Source organism: Muntiacus reevesi, chromosome 3 (assembly GCF_963930625.1).
Source record: "Muntiacus reevesi chromosome 3, mMunRee1.1, whole genome shotgun sequence".
Lineage (NCBI taxonomy): Eukaryota > Metazoa > Chordata > Mammalia > Artiodactyla > Cervidae > Muntiacus > Muntiacus reevesi.
In genome coordinates this window covers 270359267-270378773 of record NC_089251.1, presented here as the reverse complement: position 1 = coordinate 270378773, position 19507 = coordinate 270359267, and the positions used below count along the sequence as shown (strand labels likewise).

The 19507-nt window shown below is 37.5% G+C and overlaps 1 pseudogene; it reads left to right on the top strand.

Moving 5' to 3' along the window:
- Positions 1-19196, top strand: part of LOC136164263 (adenomatous polyposis coli protein-like) — a 44828-nt pseudogene extending 25632 nt beyond the window's left edge.
- The last annotated feature ends 311 nt before the right edge of the window (positions 19197-19507 follow it).

Genomic DNA, 19507 nt, shown 5'->3' with positions numbered 1-19507 from the left:
ATTTGTCAGCTCTTCAGCTGAAATTTGGTTTTGATCACTACACAGAAGGATGGGGTATAAAAAACCATCCCTTCAGCTATCTGTTTATAGCCACTGAATTTGGGCACTTGTCACTTTGTTTATGGGTAAATAAAAAGAAAACCTACATGGAACTTAAATGAACTATTGCTGAATAAGGAAAAATAGCATGTGGGAGGCTCAGAGAAAATAAAGTATTTCTTCTTAAGTCAACTACAGGATGACCTGTCTCTCTGCAATAAGAGCAAAAAGTGTTGAATAAAAGTCCTCATTGAACAATACAGAATTGTTGCTAGGAAAAATTGGCTCAGTATTTGGGGATATACCAATGCAAAGTTTCTAATATGCAGCCAGATTGAGACTCACATTCCAGATCATACAGGAAAAAAGAAGAGAATGCAAAGAATGAAATATCAACCTAGTGCTTTTTTCTAACTATAATTACTAAAAACATGATGAAGTGCTTGTTGATATTTTAAAATGTTTATGAGATACAAAATAGTATGTACACTTTGATCCCATTTTTTAATATGCACAAACAGTCTTTCAGAAATAATATGAAAAGGCAGGTAACCACTGCTAATACCTCCTTGTTTTCTTAGTTTGGCCAGTTTTGTAATGTTTTTATAGTAGCTGCACAGCTTTTAGAGTGAGAGAAAACTTTTGTATGCGAAACAAATCTGACGTGTCCTTTCATCACCAGCATCCTTCCCAAGTAGCTCGATGGTAAAGAATCCGCCTGCCAGCCCAGGAGACGCAGGTTCTATCACTGGGTCGGGAAGATTCCCTGGAGAACGAAATGGCAACCCACCCCAGTAGTCTTCCCTAGTAAATCCAGTAGAAAGAGACACCTGGTGGACTACCGTCCATGGGGTTGCAAAAGAGTCGGACATGACTTGGCAAGTAAACCACAGCAACAGCACTTACTGCCAGCCCTGAGAATCTGACTGGATAATGAACAGTTCTGTTTGGAGGCAGAAACTTAGTGCAAGCCCATTTACACACAGAGAAGACAACTAATTCTAATGTCAAAAAGTATAATTTTGAAAACAGTGTCTTTTAAGACTCTGGTCATGCATGCCTTGCTTTTTAAATCTCTTAGAAGCTTTGGCTTCAGTACATTTGAATTTGAAATATGTAGAAACATGTACTTGCTAAGTAGTCAAGTTCAGTGTAATAGTCATATTGCTAAAAGTAGTTTAATCTGGATGTTTTAAGTCAGTATGAACCAAATATTTGTAATATACAGACTGTGTCCTTTTTGCAATATTAACTCTTCAGTACTGTTTTTTTCTTTCCAAACTAAAACAAAACTATCTCTTTACTCCTTTTTCAATGTCATTGGCATTGCTGTATGTGGCATTCTGGTTATTATGGCCCCTTTGGGTTTCCAGGGTAGTTTATCTGTGGTGTTTTGTTTTTTTTTCCCCTTGATCAAAATTACTATACTCTATTTTTAAAACTGTTTTTAGAGAGGCAACTTTTGTTTTTTATTGAGCAGCACTGCATTTATATTTTCTTTTTATATATATTTTTTCTGCTTTGAGTGTTTGCTGTTGTTTTTCTAGCTTCTTTAGTTATAGTTAGCTTTTATTCACCATCTTTCTTGTATTATGATTTTTACTGTTTGGCTGCATCAACAGGGTTGTTTTTTTTTAAATTTCTAAATCAATATTTACACTTATTTTTTCTACTTGATTGACTCTTTCATGTGTGTTAAATAGCCTTCTTTGCTGTTAGTATTGCTGCACGGGGCTTCTTTTGGTCATCATTTGCCTGGTATAATATACTCACTGTCAGTACATTTCCAAACGTTACCAACATTCTGGCCTCTAGAAATTCCTAAGAAAAACTGTCATTTGTTAATAATAGTTCTCATTATCAGTACAATTATAAGTTTATTGCAGGTTGGGGGCTTGTTTGTGTTTTTTTATCTGTTCAAGATTTCATTTATATCATTGGATTTGGGACCAACTGTCTACCACCATAACCTAGTCTATTCTTGTTTCTTTTTGTTATAAAAATGGCCATATTTTTCATAGCCTTAAGTCGTTACATTTATTCAGTGAATATAAACTAAAAGAAGGTATCATGTCTTATTTAAGAAAGAAAGGTTTTTAATTTTACTGTTTGCTGTTTCTTTATTACTATCAGAAGGAGAAGCTAGAAAATGGAGAAAACGGGATCAGATACTCATAAATTAGTTCACATACAGTACTGAGAAGAAAAGATGTCTGCCAAATAATTTCTCCACCATGAAGCATCTTATAACACTATCTTTGCCCTACCTGCTAACAATTCTGGTTTAAGATCTAGATGCAGGATATAACTCAGATGATATAACTATTGCACTTGATTCAAATCTCAGAAGTTCCAAGAGGGTACATGAGGCAACCAGTCCTACCACTTTCTTTTGTATTCTATAGGTTATTTACTGACAAATGTATACCATTTGGGGGGGAGGGGCCCCAAAAGATGGGAGCTATAAGGAAAATTGTGGCATGATTTAATAGTCTCTAGAAAATAGCCAATGAGAAATAGTTTTTAAAATCCCATGCAGAGTACTCTTATAACTCATTAATAAAGAGACAACCCAACTTACAAATGGGCTAAAGATTTGAATACACATTTCACCAGAAAAATTCATAGGAATGGCTAATAAGCACATGAAAATAGGCTCGACATCATTGGATGTTAAGGAAGTCAAGTTAAAACCACAATGCTATATCACTCTATACTCACTAGGATGGCTGTAATCGTGAGGAAAACAATAAGCATTGGCACGGATGTGGATAAATAGAAGCTGTCATATGTTGCTGATGGGAATGTAAAATGGTTCAGCCACTTGGAAAAGTTTGGCAGTTATCTAAAGTATTAAAGGTATAGTTACCATATGACCCAGCAATTCCACTTCTAGCTATCTAAGAGAAATGAGCACATATGTCCACACAGAGACTTTAATTTGAATATTCATGGAAGTATTATTCACAGTAGCCCAAAAGTAGAAAAATGCAAAAGTGTATCAACTGGTAAATCAATAAATAAAATGTATACCGTTACAATGTAATACTACTCGGCAATTAAAAGGAACAAATTGTTGACACACACTATAACTGAGGTGAACCTCAAAAACATTATACTGAGTAAAAGTAGCTAGACATGTAAGTCCGTATATTCCATTTACAATAAACGTACAGAAAAGGCGAGTTTACAGAGCAGAGTCATAGTTACTTGGAGCTGTGAGTGGGAATGGGGATTACCTATAAATGAGCATGAAGGATCTTTTTAGAATGATGAAAATGGTCTAAAACTGAAATATAGTGATTCTTGGTAAGTTTATTCAATGTCATTGAGTTGTACACTTAAAGTGGGTGAATTGTCTTAAAGGCATTTTAAATCCAACGTAACCAAAGCACAACTAATGATGGTCTCCTCCTAAGTCCTCCTTGTGACCCCCACATCCTCCAAATCCTCCTTCTCCTTTAGTATTATCTGTCTCCATGAATGGTACCACCATTATTCAGCTGTGTGAGCTAAGAAACAGAAGAGTAGTTTGTGACCCCAGATCTCTTCTTCCACTCACTGTATCCAGTCTGTCGTGCAGTCCTTCAGGTTGACCTCTGTCTCCAAGCATCAGTGCTTCCCTGGGTGTAAAGGACTGTCATCTCCCACTTACTTTAATATTTAGTCTGCAAGTTGATCTCTTGTGTTTCCCATCTTCTTAGACCATTCAAAATTTGAGTTTAAACGATCAGAATACATGCACCTTTTTCCTTTAGAGTATTGGTTATGTGGGGGCATGAGTGCCATCTGAGAATCACACTAAAATTCAACAAAATCATTAAGTTCCTTTTTTTAACCATCTCTCTGTTCTACTCTTCACACTGTAATTCTTTGATATCCTAGAGCAAACCACGTTTCTCCCATCACAGCTCCTTTGCATATGGTCTCTATTTCCCTAAATTTTTGCATGTGGTCTCTGTTTCCTTCATCCTCTGCCATATCCCGTTTCCTAGAACTCCTGTTTATATTTTAGATCTCAGTCCAAACAATACTTCCTAAGAGAGCACTTCCCCCGACTCCCACAATGTCTGATGTCCCTCTGTTATATATCCTTATAAGCAACTTGTGCTCTTTTTTCAGAGTGCTTGTCGAAGTGTTTAACTTTACTGTTGTTTCTTTCATTATTTGATAGCATCCCTGACTAGACTAAATCTGGAAGAGTGCGTTGAACGATGCCTGGGTTTGTCAGTACTGTGTTCTCCAGCCCTATTGCAAGTAACTGACATAGCACATACTCAATAATTACTTTTATATTGACATCTTCAGTGATGTCAGTGTCAAATCTTTGTAGATTTAGTGCTCGTTGATTCATTTTTTCTCTTCACTGACTTTGTATTCTCTGCTTTAGATGATTTTGTTGAATTTTATGGTATCACTTTCCCAAGGTACTGTTTTTTCTTGTTTCTGAATTATTGGGACTACTTCTCTTTTGCCTATGTATAACTTACACTTGTTTATTGATGGAAATAGTATATGTAAATTATTTTAAAGTCACATTTTAAATGGTCTAGGAAAGCTTTATGTTTAAATAAATTCCAGTGGAAGCCATTTTGTAACATAGTTTTCCATTATTATGTCACAATTTTTAATGTGTAATTTTTAATTTTGCCTATAATGTTCCTAGAGGAGGCACACTGGTAATTGTTTCTATAAAAGATACTTGATTATTTTCTTTCTTTGATTCTGTGGTGATAGTTTTCAAAGTGACTGCTTTGTACTAGATATAATCTGTCTTGAAATTACTGCTTTTACTGGATATAATCTTGCCCTTTCACTTTACCTAACAGATGGTGGTTACATTAGAAAAGGTTTTGGTTTTATTCATATTAGAATCTAAGAGCTTATCTGTTGGTTTCATATTACTTTTATTAGCAGATGTATATAAAAATATATGTGTGTGTAAGTATAAATATACTTACATAGAAGGTATTTATAAGCTATAGTAACTGCTATATTTGCAGCTCTATTAAATACCAGAACCATGTGACCTTGCGGAAAAGACAGTTATTTGCTCTAGTTGGGTTATGTCCCCGATAGTGATGTGAGCACAGCTGGTGGAGGATGGTGTTTCTGTGGGTCTCAGAAAACCCTTTGTCTTGTGCAGCCCTAGTGTTCGAGGGACACACTTCACTTTGCTGTGACCGAGACAGGCAGCTGACAGCCCGCTGGAGGCTATGGAGTGCAGCTCCGTGCTTTTGTGAACCTGTGTCATTGAGGCCTTCAGAGCTTTAGAGCAAGAAAGAAGGAAAGCTGTGGGCTGAGAAAGCATGCACCGTTTTTGTATGTATTGATGTTAACTCCATATTAACAGAGGTCATCTCAGAGCAAGCATGAAGCTGGCTCACATGAAGCCGAACGGCAGAATGAAGGTCAAGGAGTGGCAGAAATCAACATGGCAACTGTGGGTAGCGGTCAGGTAAATAGATTATTTTATTAATTTCTTTTCTAGTTAACTATTTAAATATTTTAAAAGAAATACTGAGTGAGATGATTCTCACATGACCTGTTTCCTTCCTAAATGGATATCTCCAGAAGAATTCAGTACTAAAATGCTATGTCATTTTTCTTTATTATATTTAACTATGAAGCTTTCAAATTTCCAAGTATATTTTATAGCTCTAAAGTATGTGTCTCTGTTTTAGCCTAAAATGATTAATGTGAGTAGAGTTTCTTTGAAAAATAAATACTAAGCTGCATTTTGGTCATATGTGATTTGACCTAGTTATTACTGCTTGCATTGAATAGATTTGCTCTTTCTCTGTGGCATTCTAAGATATTTTTGTGTTTTTTAAAAAAATCATAAAGAGTTAATATTTTCATCTTCAGTTGTATTCCAGGATTATAGAAACCTAGCATTTAAATAAACAATTCTAATGCCCATTAAAATAAAAGTAAATAAATACCCTAGTCATATTTACTATTATCATCTTTAGCAAAATTATGGAAGACAATTTTTTAAAATGTAGAACATTATCTTGTTGTGCTGCCATCAGTTTTCTATTAGAGTTTGATTGGAATGTATCCTAATGAGTATTTTTCTTTGGAGTGTTCTGTATTCTCCACATTTTTTCAAGCAATATTTTATGTTTTAAATGAATGATTTTTTAAAATACAGTTTCAACTAAGTTGATTTTAAGGAAATTTTCTTACTGTTGATATAAAATATTCCTTTAGTGCCTATAGATTACTTTTAATGATACTATTTATTTGTTCTATTAGTTCATTAAAATTTAAAGCTTAAAATGTCTCATACTTAATTTAAATATTTAAATTTACCACATTTAAACAAAAATATACTTCATTTTAATATTACTGGTCCACATTGTACTGGATAATACTCTACAGATGGTAAATTAGGGCAAAAAAAAATTATATTCCAATAGTACATTTGGGTTCTTTGTCTACTACTTAGGGAGTTCTCTGAGATTATCATGTGTTCCTACACATATGTAGAAAGAAGTTCTGTCTTCTTGACAAAAATCTTTTTTTTTTGCTTTAGGATTAAGACCCACTATTAATACTTTGGGGTCATATTTCAATTATTATATCCTTTAAAGCCTCACCTAGCCAATAAGCTCAATATTTATTTTTTTAATTGAATTCTTATCTCATTTCTTATATCAGAATTTAACTCTGAATATATTAGATTTAATGTCAAAGATGAAAACTTTAAAAAACAGTTTACTTATTTACCTATGTTGTGTCTTAGTCGTGGCATGTGAGATCTTCTTCCCTGCGGCATGCGGGATCTTCTGTTACGCCGTGCAGGCCCAGAAGTCGTGGCCCTCGGACTTAGTTGCCTTGCAGTAGGTGGGATCTTAGTTCCCAGACCAGGGGTCAAACTCGCATCCCCTGCATTAGAAGGCAGATTCTTAATCACTGAATCACCAGGGAAGTCCCCCAAATGAAAACTGTTAGAAATATTAAAAGTTAAGGAAATGAGCATAGAGTTTTTATAATCATGAAGTGAGTAGGAAACCATAAAAGAACCATAGGCTTCATTTAAAAATGTAAGACTTTAGTGTGCGATAAAATCATAACAAACTTACAAGACAAAAACCAAAATCACATTAATGACGCTACAGCTACTTCCAGATCTTAATGTAGATAAGAGGTGTGTCTGTGAGACTGTGATCCAGTTATGCCAAAATCCCTTTACCTGTCAGACTCTTGGGGTTTGTTCATTTCTTTTGTTATTTGCTCCAGAGACAAAACAGTTGACACTAACAAAACTGAAAATAATCTCTTTGACTTTCTCAGAATCACAGTAATATGATCCATCAAGCTCCTGCCCTAGTGCCCTTGGGGAAGGAAGTTCATTGTACCTCACCTGGTTTCCTGCCCACAGCCACTCTGCCAGAATGATCTTTCACGAGTAAATCACCCTCTTGGTAAAATCCTTTGTTGGCATCCATTGATTCTCAGAAAAAGACAAGCCTTACTACGACCTGTATAACCTGGCTCCTGCCTAAACTTGCCAGCTGTCTGTCACCCTTTGCTCTCAGCACGCCTGCCACGCTGGCCCTTCAGGACTTCCCCTTGACGGCTTCCTCTGCTGCAGCCTGCACACCATCTGCCCGTTCCCTCTTGTGCCTTCTCATCCCACTTCACTCAGTTAACAGCAGTTTGTGTGTGTCTGAACTTTAGCGTGATTTCTCTCAAGAGGCTTGAACTGTTCACATCCCATTACAGGCTGTCCTCGCTTGTTCTTCTCACCTTGAAGACCACATTTGCAGTTTTATATTTATTTATGTGGTTATTTCTGTTCTCCCTACTAAATTGTAAGCTCCAGAAAGACAAAGATTCTTTCCAGTTTTATTCATTTTTATATCCCCACAGTCCCTGATAAATAAATAGTAGATAATAGCAATGAATATATGTAGGTTGGAAGGGATAACTAACATCCCTTCTAGAAAGAGGGATTTTTGATCTGTGATTAATCTCCCTTGAATGTTAAATGAAAAGAGAAAGCTAGAAATAAATTATATGGGCTAGATCCCTACTTGCTTAGTATATAACTTTATGTGTAATTCATTTATGAATCGATCTCAGCTTTTCCATTTAATGTTTAGAACCAGATCTCTAGTGAGACAACCAGTAAGTAGTGATGAAGTTCAAACAAGACTGGGAAAGAGATGAAATGGTAGGAGAACCTTTTCCACTGCCAATAATATGTTTTTAAGCCTGTTATTATGGAAAATTTCAAATATATACAGAGGCAAACAGAGTAATAGAGTAATCTGCAGGTACCCTATATACTTTGTCCTCTGATTTTATTTTTGGAAAAGATCCCAGACATCATCATTTTTTGCTTAAATATTAAATACTTCACTGTGTATTTACAGAATATAACATTTTTTTAATTGAAATGTAGTTGATTCCTAACATTGTTAGTTTCAGGTATACAGCAAAGTGATTCAGTTATATTGTATTTTTCCAATTCTTTTCCATTTTAGGTTATTACAAGATATTGAATAAAATTCCCTAGGGCTTCCCAGGTGGTGCTAGTGGTAAAGAACTTGCCTGCCAGTGCAGGAGACAAAAGAGCTGCGGGTTTGATCCCTGGGTTGGGTAGATCTCGAGGGCATGGCAACCCACTTCAGTGTTGTTGCCTAGAGAATCCCACGGACAGAGGAGCCTGGCGGGCTATGGTCCATAGGGTCACAAAGAGTTGGATGTGACTGAAGCGACTTAGCATGCACACATGCACATACTATAAAGTAAATCCTTGTTTATTTTATATATATCAAAGTGTATGTATCTGTTAATCCCATACTCCTAATTTATCCCTCCTCCCATTTCCCCTTTAATAACTATAAGTTTGTTTTCTGTGTCTAAGAATACTTTCTTTTAAATTGAAAATACAGTTGATTTACATTATTGTGTTAGTTTTAGCTCTACAGCAAAGTGATTCAGTAACATATACATATTTTTTGGATTATTTATATCTGTTGATCCCATACCTTTAATTTGTCCTTCTCTGTCATCTGTGGTAACCGTAAGTTTGTTTTCTGTGTCTGTGAGTCTATTTCTGTTTTGTGTGTAGATATATTTGTATTATTTTTTAGACTGTACATATAAGTGATCTCATATAATGTCTGTCTTTGTCTGACTCCCTCACTTAGTATGGCATTCTCTAGCTCCATCCATGGTGCTGCAAGTGGCAGTATTTCATTCTTTTTTGTGACTTCTTAAACCATTGTATCTTCTTAAAACCATCATCTGTTGATGGGTACTTGGGTTCTTTCCAGGTCTTGGTTAATATAAATAGTGTTGCTGTGAACATTTGGGTGCATTTATCTTTTCAGATTAGAGTTTTCATCTTTTTTGGATTTATGCCCAGGAGTGAGATTGCTGGATCATGTGGTAACTCTATTTTTAGTTTTTTAAGAAACCTCCATACCGGTTTTCATTGTGGCTGTACCAATTTATATTCCCACTAACAGTGTAGAAGGATTTCCTTTTCTCCACATGCTCTCCAGACTTTTTGCTTTGATGGTGGCCATTTTTAATTTGAATTTCTCAGTAATCAGTGATGTTGAGCATCTTTTCATGATTTGTTGGCTATCTGTATGCCTTTTGAAGGAATGTCTGTTTAGGTCTTCTGTCCATCCTTTGATTTTTGTTGCTTTTATTTTTTATTTTTATTTTTTTGATACTGAGTTGTATGAGCTGTTTGTACATTTTGGATATTGACTGTCAATCAAATATTTTCTCCCAGTCTGTAGGCTGTGTTTCTGTTTTGTTGATAGTTTTCTTTACTGGAAAAAAATCTTTTAAGTTTGACTAGGTCCCGTTTATTTATTTTTGCTTTTATTTGTTTTCCCTTGGGAGACTGATCTAAGAAAATATTGCTATAATTTGAGACTATGAGACTATTTTGCCTATGTTTTCTTCCAGAAGTTTTATGGTATCATGTCTTATACTTATGTCTTTAAAACAATTTGAGGGATTTTGGGGGCTTGTTTGTTTATGGTGTGAGGGTGTGTGCTGACTTCACTGATTTACATGTAGCTGTCCAGCTTTCCTAGTGTCACTGGCTGAAAAGACCGTCTCTTCTCCGTTGTGTGTTCTTATCTCCTTTGTCAAGGATTAACTGACTGTAGGTATGTGGGTTTACTTCTGGGTTCTCTATCCTGTTCTTTTGGTCTGTGTGTCTATCTGTCATGTTTCTGTACAAATGCCATGCTGTTTTGATTACTGTAGCTTGGTAGTATTGTCCGAAGTCCCAAAGCACTCTGCAGATTTAATGCAATTCCTGTCAAGATGCCTATGACATTTTTCACAGAACTAGAACAAATAATACTAAAATTTCTATGGAACTACAAAAGGCCCAGAATTGCTAAAGCAGTCCTGCAGCCAGAGGACACCTAGAATACATAACTATTATGCCATTATTACACTCCCAAAGAAACTAACAGTAGTTCCTCGGTAGCATCAGATTTCAAATTTGCAGTTGCTTCGTAAATGTCATAATTTTTAAATTTATGTGACACAAGGGCCAGATAAAGTCCATGCACAGAGATTGGTTAGTGTGTCTTTGAAGTTTCTTTTAATCTATAGATTTCTTCTTTGTCTCTTAGATTTTTGCTGTATATTTATTGAATAACCAAAGTTATTTGTCTTCTCAAGTTTTCCATAGTCTGAATTTTGCTAGGAACATCTGCATGGTGAAGTTTGACCTATCTCTCTGTCTTCTGTATTCCCTGTAAATTGGTATTGGGTCTAGCAATGTGATCAGATTTGGTCTCAGGCCCTCATTCTATGCCTGAGACTTTCATAGGTAGCATAGTGGTCTTCCACCAGAAAGCACATAACATCTTTTTGTGATATTCACAGCATTTATACTTAATGTCTACCTTTATTAATTCACTAAGGGTTGTAGAATTAGCTGTAGTACTTTAATAAAGAGAAACTTCTCATCTACTGTTGGGCCACTTCCGTGTACCATCTGTATGAAAAAAGGCAAGGTGAGGAGGGTGCTTGCTTCTTTTGCTTCTTCTCCCTCTTACACAGTTTCACAGAGAGTTGGAGACTGTTGCTACCTTTATGGTGAACTTCTTAGAGTCACTTTGTTTTGTTTTGTTTTGTTTTCTCAGAAAAATACTGTTTTTTGAGTCCCTTCCTAAAGTGAGCAAGTAGATAATAGAAGAGGGATTTGTACCCAGCAAGTGTAGCTGAAATTGACTGTGTCCCAGCTGTACTGATTGAACTGCCAGGCATAGTCCTTCTTGGGCCCCTCGGCACACATTTGAGTGCCTCTGATGGCAGTGGATATTGAAAGGTGGATAAAGGAGGACCAGAAGATAGAGAAGTGCTTGATTCTAATGTGTGTTGAAAAGGAGATGCAGGTCAGAAGCAACAGTTAGAACCAGACATGAAACAACAGACTGGTTAAAAATCTAGAAAGGAGTACATCAAGGCTGTATATTGTCACCCTGCTTATTTAACTTATATGCAGAGTACATCATGAGAAATGCCAGGCTAGGAGACTCACAAGCTGGAATCAGGATTGTTGGAAGGAATATCAGCAACCTCAGATATGCAGATGATACCACTCTAATGGCTGAAAGTGAAGAGGAACTAAAGAACCGCTTGATGAAGGTGAAAGAGGAGAGTGAAAAGGCTGGCTTAATATTCAACATTCAAAGAATGAAGATCATGGCATCCTGTCTTATCATTTCATGGCAAGTCGATGGGAAAAGTGGGAACAGTGGCAGATGTTATTTTCTTGGGTTCCAAAATCACTGCGAATGGTGACTGCAGCCATGAAATTAAAAGACACTTGCTCCTTGGGTGAAAAGTTATGACCAACCTAGACAGCATATTAAAAAGCAGAGGCGTCACTTTGCTGACAAAGGTTCATATAGTCAAAGCTATGGTTTTTCTAGTAGTCATATACGGATGAGAGATTTGGACTGTAAAGAAGGCTGAGCAGTGAAGAATTGATGCTTCACTGTGAAGAATTGAACTGTGGTGTTGGAGAGGACTCTTGAGAGTCCCATGGACTACAGGGAGATCAAACCAGTCAATAGTAAATGAAATCAACCCTGAATATTCATTGGAAGAACTGATCCGGAAGCTCCAATACTTTGGCCACCTGATGCAAAGAGGCAAGTCATTGAAAAAGACCCTGATGCTGGGAAAGATTGAGCACAAGAGGAGAAGGGGGCAAAGGAGGATGAGATTGTTGGATGGCATCACCAACTCAAAGGACATGAGTTTGAGTAAACTCCAGGAGATAATGAAGGACAGCTTGGCATGCTGCAGTCCATGGGGTCACAGAGAGTCAGACTTGGCTTAGCGACCGAACAACGATAACCATTTCTTACAGGTTACTGCTTCTCTGGTCCCTCTGAAGGATGTTGGTGCAGACTTAATCATAATAAAAAGGCCCAGGAAAGATTCTCAAGACTCAAGTTCTGGCTTATAGGTAGTATGGGTATGGGAATGTTCTCTTGGAATCTCCTTATAATAAATCCATCTAGGTTTCTAGCTAGAGAGTTTGGGAGAGCAGAATGGAGAGTGTCCCAAAATCAAGAATCTATATAGAAAGATACTAAGTCTGAAGCTTAAAGGTGATTGATGTCTACACTGAAATGAATGTCAGAACATGTTTCATCGTAGACATGGGTTTTTCCTTGCTTTGTAATGTAACCTCTTGTTTCTCTTCTGTTTCAAACAATATGTTAGTTATCTATTGCTGCCTGACAAATTTAGCAGCTTAAATCAGCAACCATTTATTGTCTTTGTAGGTCAGGAATCCTGGTGCAGCTTAGCTGAGTGCCTCTGGTTCAGGGTCTCTCATAGGCTGCAGTCGCCATGTTGGCTGGGGCCACAGTCATTTCAAGATTTGATGAGGGGAGGATCTGCTTCTAAACTCACCATATGACTGTTAGCAGGCCTGAGATGTCCAGGCTGTCGGCCAGTGGTATCATTTCTTGCCACCAAGGCCTCTGCAAAGAGCAGTTCATAGTGTAGTATCTGGCAATCCCTCAGAGAAGAACAAGAGAGGGTGTCCAGGATGGAAGCCACAGTTTTTGTAAACTTATCTTGAAAGTGACTTCTCATCATATCTATAGCAGTCTGTTCGCTAAAAGCCTTACACAAAATCTGGCCTACACTTAACCACAGGAGTAGTTCACAAGGTGGTGAATTCTAGAAGACAAGGCTCCTTACGGGTTGTGTTACATCCTCACTACCAGAAACAGTCAAAGTATTTAGATATCCTTAAAGACAGTATGCTTGCTTCAGCATAAGGAGTCATTCATTTCCTCCTGTAGATCAAAAGCAGCCCTTTGCCAAAATTTCCTTAAAAGTCTCCCACCTGCTCTCTTTATCTTGAGTCTTGGTCCCTCAACTCCATCCTCCTTATTGCAATCAGAAGAAGCTCTTAATCTCCAAGTGAGTCAGTTTCTCTGTGTCTCTCTCTCTCTCTCTCTCTCTCTCTCTCTCTCTCTCTCTCTCTCACAGGCACACACACACGTACACATTCTTTGTGACCTGTGCTTAGGGCCTCTGCCTCATCTGAGCTGCTGTGTGGCTGACCCTCCTCTTTTTTAAGGAGACACCTCTCTGTCGTTCACAGTCAGACAGCCCTTTACTCTACAATCCCGAGCTGAGTGCCCGCCACTCCTGTCTGCACACCTGCGCTCGTCACGGCACTGTGTGTTTACATGTTGAGCAACCTGTCCAGGCTCCATATGCAGCGAGGGTGGGGGTGTCTTACTCACTTACATTCCTACAGACTAGCATTGCACCAAGAAAGGACAGAAATGGTATGGACATAACAAGCAGAAGATGCTAAGAAGAGGTGGCAAGAATACACAGAAGAAGTGCACAAAAAAGACCTTCATGACCCAGATGACCACGATGGTGTGGTCACTCACCTAGAGCCAGACATCCTGGAGTGTGAAGTCTAGTGGGCCTTGGGAAGCATTTCATCACTCAATGGGGCTTTCTTCCAGCCAGTGTATATTTAGCTGAATATGGTTTCATGCCTTTTGATTTGGGAAAGAATATTACTCTTAGAATGTCTTCAGTGTTTGGTTTCTTCTACATTGTACTTTGTCTTTTACAACAGTTTTTTTTTTTCCTCCTTCAGTCTTTCTCTAAATTCTACTCAAGTTTATAGATAAAAATACTCATTTTGAGCAGTTATAAATGTTCACACTTTAATGGTATATTTAGCTATTTACCCTAAAGACAGTTCATTTGGAGTATCTTAGCATGAAGCTAGCTATATTTATCTATAATCTAAATTATACTGTCTATAATTTGCTTAATTTCTAGGGGTCAAGTACACGAATAGATCATGAAACAGCCAGTGTTTTGAGCTCTAGTAGCACACATTAAGCTCCTTGAAGGCTGACCAGTCATCTGGGAACCAAGGTAACGGATTATAGAGTCTTGTCGCTAGAACTCTGAGTGCTCTACTAAAACATTCTTCATGCTTCTTTTAATTTTGGCTTAAGTATTCTTTTGTTTCCATCATCGCAGTCTCTTAAAGAAATGACAGCCAGGTCTCTGCAAGCATCCTGAGGTGCAGCCCACAGCTGGCTCGCCCCCCTGAGCTCTCCCCTCCCCGTGACTTTCTGCCTGGCTGCCCTGGCTGCAGTGGTGCAGCCCTCCACTTCCCACCCTGCTGCACAGTGACCCTCAGGGTCCTCGCCAGCCTGCAGAGCTCTTCTTGGGCTTTCCTTCTTTACAGAGCGTTTTCTGACCCAGGGCCCTCGCGCCTGCCCATGCAGTCTGTGTCTGCCTCCTTTGAAGCACTACATTTGGAGCACGGGGACTATTTTTTAAACAGTATATTTTCCATTACATCTAAATACTTCCTTGTTTTCATAGCATATTCTACATACTCTTTCTTTACTTTAGTAATATAATGGCTCTGAGGAAAAGCATTACATAACTAATGTCGATATAAGAAATGAATTTTAGAGTAGCAGTGATATTATTAATATAAAACTTAATCCTTTTAGTAACTCACAATAGTTACTACTTGGGATCACTAATATGCCAGTAACTGCTAAGACTTGTACGTAAACTATCTCTGATCTTTTCCAAAACCCTTTGAATGTATTATTCTTGCCCCTCTTTTAAGTGAGAATACTAAAGCCAAAAAGATGGTAATTAAATTAGAATTCCACCCCAGTCTGTCCAACACGAGTAGTTTTTACTGTAAAGAAAACCTTTAATATATAAGAGTACTATTGCTTGAAAACTGGCAGCTTGAATACCATTTCCTTTTGGAGTGATTTTTGCATGATAATATTAAGACCTTACTACATTTTTGAATGCCAGCTACTGTCCTGTATACATGTGTGACTTTAGTTAATCTTCACAAAGAAAACCCTATTAGGTAAATTACTCCGTTTGGCAGCTGAGACAGCTGGACCTCAGAGAACTCTGGTAACCTGCTTGTGTCACACAGCTCACTTGCAAATAGTAGGACATTACCAGAAGAGTCTCAAGGTGGCTAAAGTTGCCCCTGGTTTGGAACCACTAATTTATAGATATGATGCATTTCTATAATAGCCTCAACTTTCACACAGTAGCTCTTGCTTTTAAAAAATGCGGTTGATCACAGGACAGGATGACTGGGTGCTATTTCCTGTTTCTGATCTGCTTCTGAGTAAATTCTTGGAATTTACAGGAAGGGAGTAATGATGCTTACCAGCTGCTTAAAAAAAATTAAATAAGAATATTGACTTTGTATCTCTATATGATCAGGGATCATCCCTATATGATCCCTTTATGAGAAAATACTTTTACATGTATAAGGGAGATATCATAATTTTAACAATATTATAATCTGGTGACGGTTAGCAATTGCTTAGAACCAGTACTTAGTAAATAGTAATTGCTAAAAAACATTTTCTCTTTACTGATTATGGTTGTAGATTTTAAAAAGTAAAATTTTTAATTGTGTAAAGAATTTTAGATAAACCACATTTCTTGCTCTGTATGTGTTGGTAGGTGTGTGTGTGTGTGGTGGGTGGGGGAGATGTGAGAAAGAGAAAAATCAGTTGATTGTCTTTCATTATGATAACAGATTTTCACCCACTGATCCAGATAATAGCAGTTTAGGTATGCAAGAACCTACTGTCTCCTTATGACTATATACTACCACTACTAATATTTACTCATAAAGAAGATGGTGATAATGATTATAGCAATATGGATTTTGAAATAACGCTCATTACTTCATCCTGGAAAGAGATTTTTGTTTTTGTTTCTGTTTTTGTTTGAGTTACAGCTAATATCCCATTCATCACTTCATTGGTGTTGGCTTTTGGCTATTAAAGTCATAATTTTGTTTCTAAACTCATTTGGCCCACAGGTGGAAATGGTGTATTCATTGTTGTCAATGCTTGGTACTCATGATAAGGATGATATGTCGTGAACTTTGCTAGCTATGTCTAGCTCCCAAGACAGCTGTATATCCATGCGACAGTCTGGATGTCTTCCTCTCCTCATCCAGCTTTTACATGGCAATGACAAAGACTCTGTGTTGTTGAGCAATTCCTGGGGCGGTAAAGAGGCTCTGGCCAGGGCCAGTGCAGCACTCCACAACATCATTCACTCACAGCCTGATGACAAGAGAGGCAGGCGTGAAATCCGAGTCCTTCATCTTTTGGAACAGATACGAGCTTACTGTGAAACCTGTTGGGAGTGGCAAGAAGCCCATGAACAAGGCATGGACCAGGACAAAAATCCAAGTATGTTCCATATGGTGCATGTGACAAAGCAAATGTAAAAGTTTTTGAAATGAAAAGTTTTTTAATTAGGACGGTGTCTTTATGAATCAGAGTGGGAAATTCATATTAGCCACCTGCACCGCTCACATAGTTTAAAGCTTAATTTCTCTATTTCCCTAGGAAAAAAAGTTAGCAAAGGGAAATGTTGTGTGCACTACAGTACAACCAGAAAATAACAGAAAATCAAAGTAGACTTAAACAGTCATAGCATAGTTGATCTAGAAAGAACTTGAGCGATTATGTTCTCCTTCTCTTGAGATTAAGCTCAGGAAAGTGACTTTACGTAAGTTCCTTCAGCTGTGAGTGACCAAGCCGTTCTCTTATATTTGCATATCGCTTTACTCAGTGGATGCAGAGCTGTGTTATATCTGTTATTTGATCCTTAGAACAGCCTTGTGAAGTAGGAAGAGAAGATATTATCATCTTCATTTTACAGATGAAGAGACTGAGGTTCAGAGAGGCCAAAAGACTTGCCTGTGGCTTCACAGGTAGTGGGTGGGGGATCCAGGGCCAGAGGCCAGACCCCCTGACCCTCAGCCCAGTGTCCTTCCCACTTCACTGCCTGTCTTCAGGCCTTGGGGCCCCAGCTGCTGGGGTGATCAGCCACCCAGCTCTTTTCTCAGGGAGAAACCCTCTCCCCCAGGAGCAGGGATCATGGGAGTTGGGACCCTTGAGGAGATAAGTTACTTCATTCCTATAGGAAGAACCAAAAGCAGTAAGTATATAAGGTAAGACCTCCTTTCACCTGGTAAGAACCCACACATAGACATACACACAGCAAAGGACTATCGAGTCAGTATCTTGATTGGGGGAGCAGGAGAAAGACTGATGATGAGAACTTGATCTATAAAGATTTAGTAGATTTCTCTTAGGGTTAGGTATAAAGGTGAATTTATTTAAAATTAAAAAATTTTCAACAGTAAGAATATAGCAGAAATGTCCTTTCTGTTTGTCCTAGGGCTAGGGAGAATTAATAAGTTGCTTTACTGGGAGAACATTATCTTTCTGGATTGTTTTCTTTGGCTGTCCACAATTATGTAATGACTTGTATTGTGTGCTCTTAATACCTGTTCTCAGACAAGTTAAATAGAATAAATACTATTACTTCTGAAAAATAGACTTGGTTTTTCAATTTTTATTTCAAGTAACAGTTTTGAAACTTTATGTATAGCACTAAATGTGTAAGTACATTTTCTTAGACACTTTTCCTTTAAATTTTTATTTACTATCTGGTGTCTATATAATAAACTTTCTCTACTAGAGTTGCACTAGGTTTCTCTATACATTTCTATACAGCCATGTGCCTTTCAGCTTTGAAAATATAAATTATAAATAAATAGTTTTATACCAAAATGTTTTTATTATTTCAAATAACCAGTATAATTTTTAAGTTATTAGTTGAATTATAGCATAAACCTACATGGGAGTTAGTCCAGCAGACTTGGTGAAAGGCTGGTGAGGGGTAAACATTTTTACAGAACCAAGGAAAGCCCTTTACCTGTATTTTCCTTTCCATGTGTATAGTAGTTATTCATCTCTTCAGCAAATACTTGTTGATTCACTAAGCTACCATGCATGAGAAGTATATCTGCAAACTCAGTATTTTTTAGGTATAATAAACATCACTACTTTGAGAAAACAAAGCATTATGGTTTATGTCAACTTTATTTTTCAGTGCCAGCTCCTGTTGAACATCAGATCTGTCCTGCTGTGTGTGTTCTAATGAAACTTTCATTTGATGAAGAGCATAGACATGCAATGAATGAACTCGGTAAGATAAAAATGTTTCTTAATGCCATAGAAGAATCCTGAAGATTTTTTGTCATTGTTGAATTAGGATATAAGGTCACTAACTTCTATTACCATCTGTTTCTTCCTTGTAGCAAGTGACTGGTTTCAAGAGAAGACAATGTCCTAAGTGACAGAAACTGCTACCCTTTTATAGCCTAACTTGGGTTTTTAAAATCTTAGCCAGAGATGGGCGAAAATAAATAAATAAATGGGCCACTCCTGCCAATATTGTCAAGGTAGACTCTGGGTGACAGTTGGTGGGAGGGTAATTTGAATCGTTTTGAGATGTGATGATGTGGAGCTTTGTAATTATTTTTGAACTCAGTCACCTCTGATGGACACAGGAATGAATTATTATTAAGATTCTCATTTATCTTCATGGTCATCCGTACTTTACTGGATTTTCATGATAAGCAGTGTGTTTGGTATCTCTGAAACTCGTCAATAATGGAAAAAGCATTATTCTCTAATTTATGTTAGAAAGCATTCCATTAATTTTGGAAGGATTACTCTCAGTATGTATTCTCACATACTCTGAACCTTACAGAACCTGCCTCTGTGGCCCGCATTTTTCATGTGATGGTTTCTCTTTGGTTTCTAGGTTCATTTTGCACATGTGGTATTTGTAAGTTGCCTCATGCTGAGCCATCTCATGTGAACCTGGATAGCTGTAGTCATGCCACAAGCAAGAAGCACGCACTGAGTCTCCATCTTGGTGTAGCTGTGCCCTTGCTTTCTGTGCTGTTTATGTTACCTTTCATTCCAGGCCCCGCTTTGCATCTCTGCCACCCTTACCATTTTCATTCATCATTTATCTTAAAAGTGACAAAGTTGTGAGTTTCTTAAGACGCAGAGAACCTGAACAGCTGAGA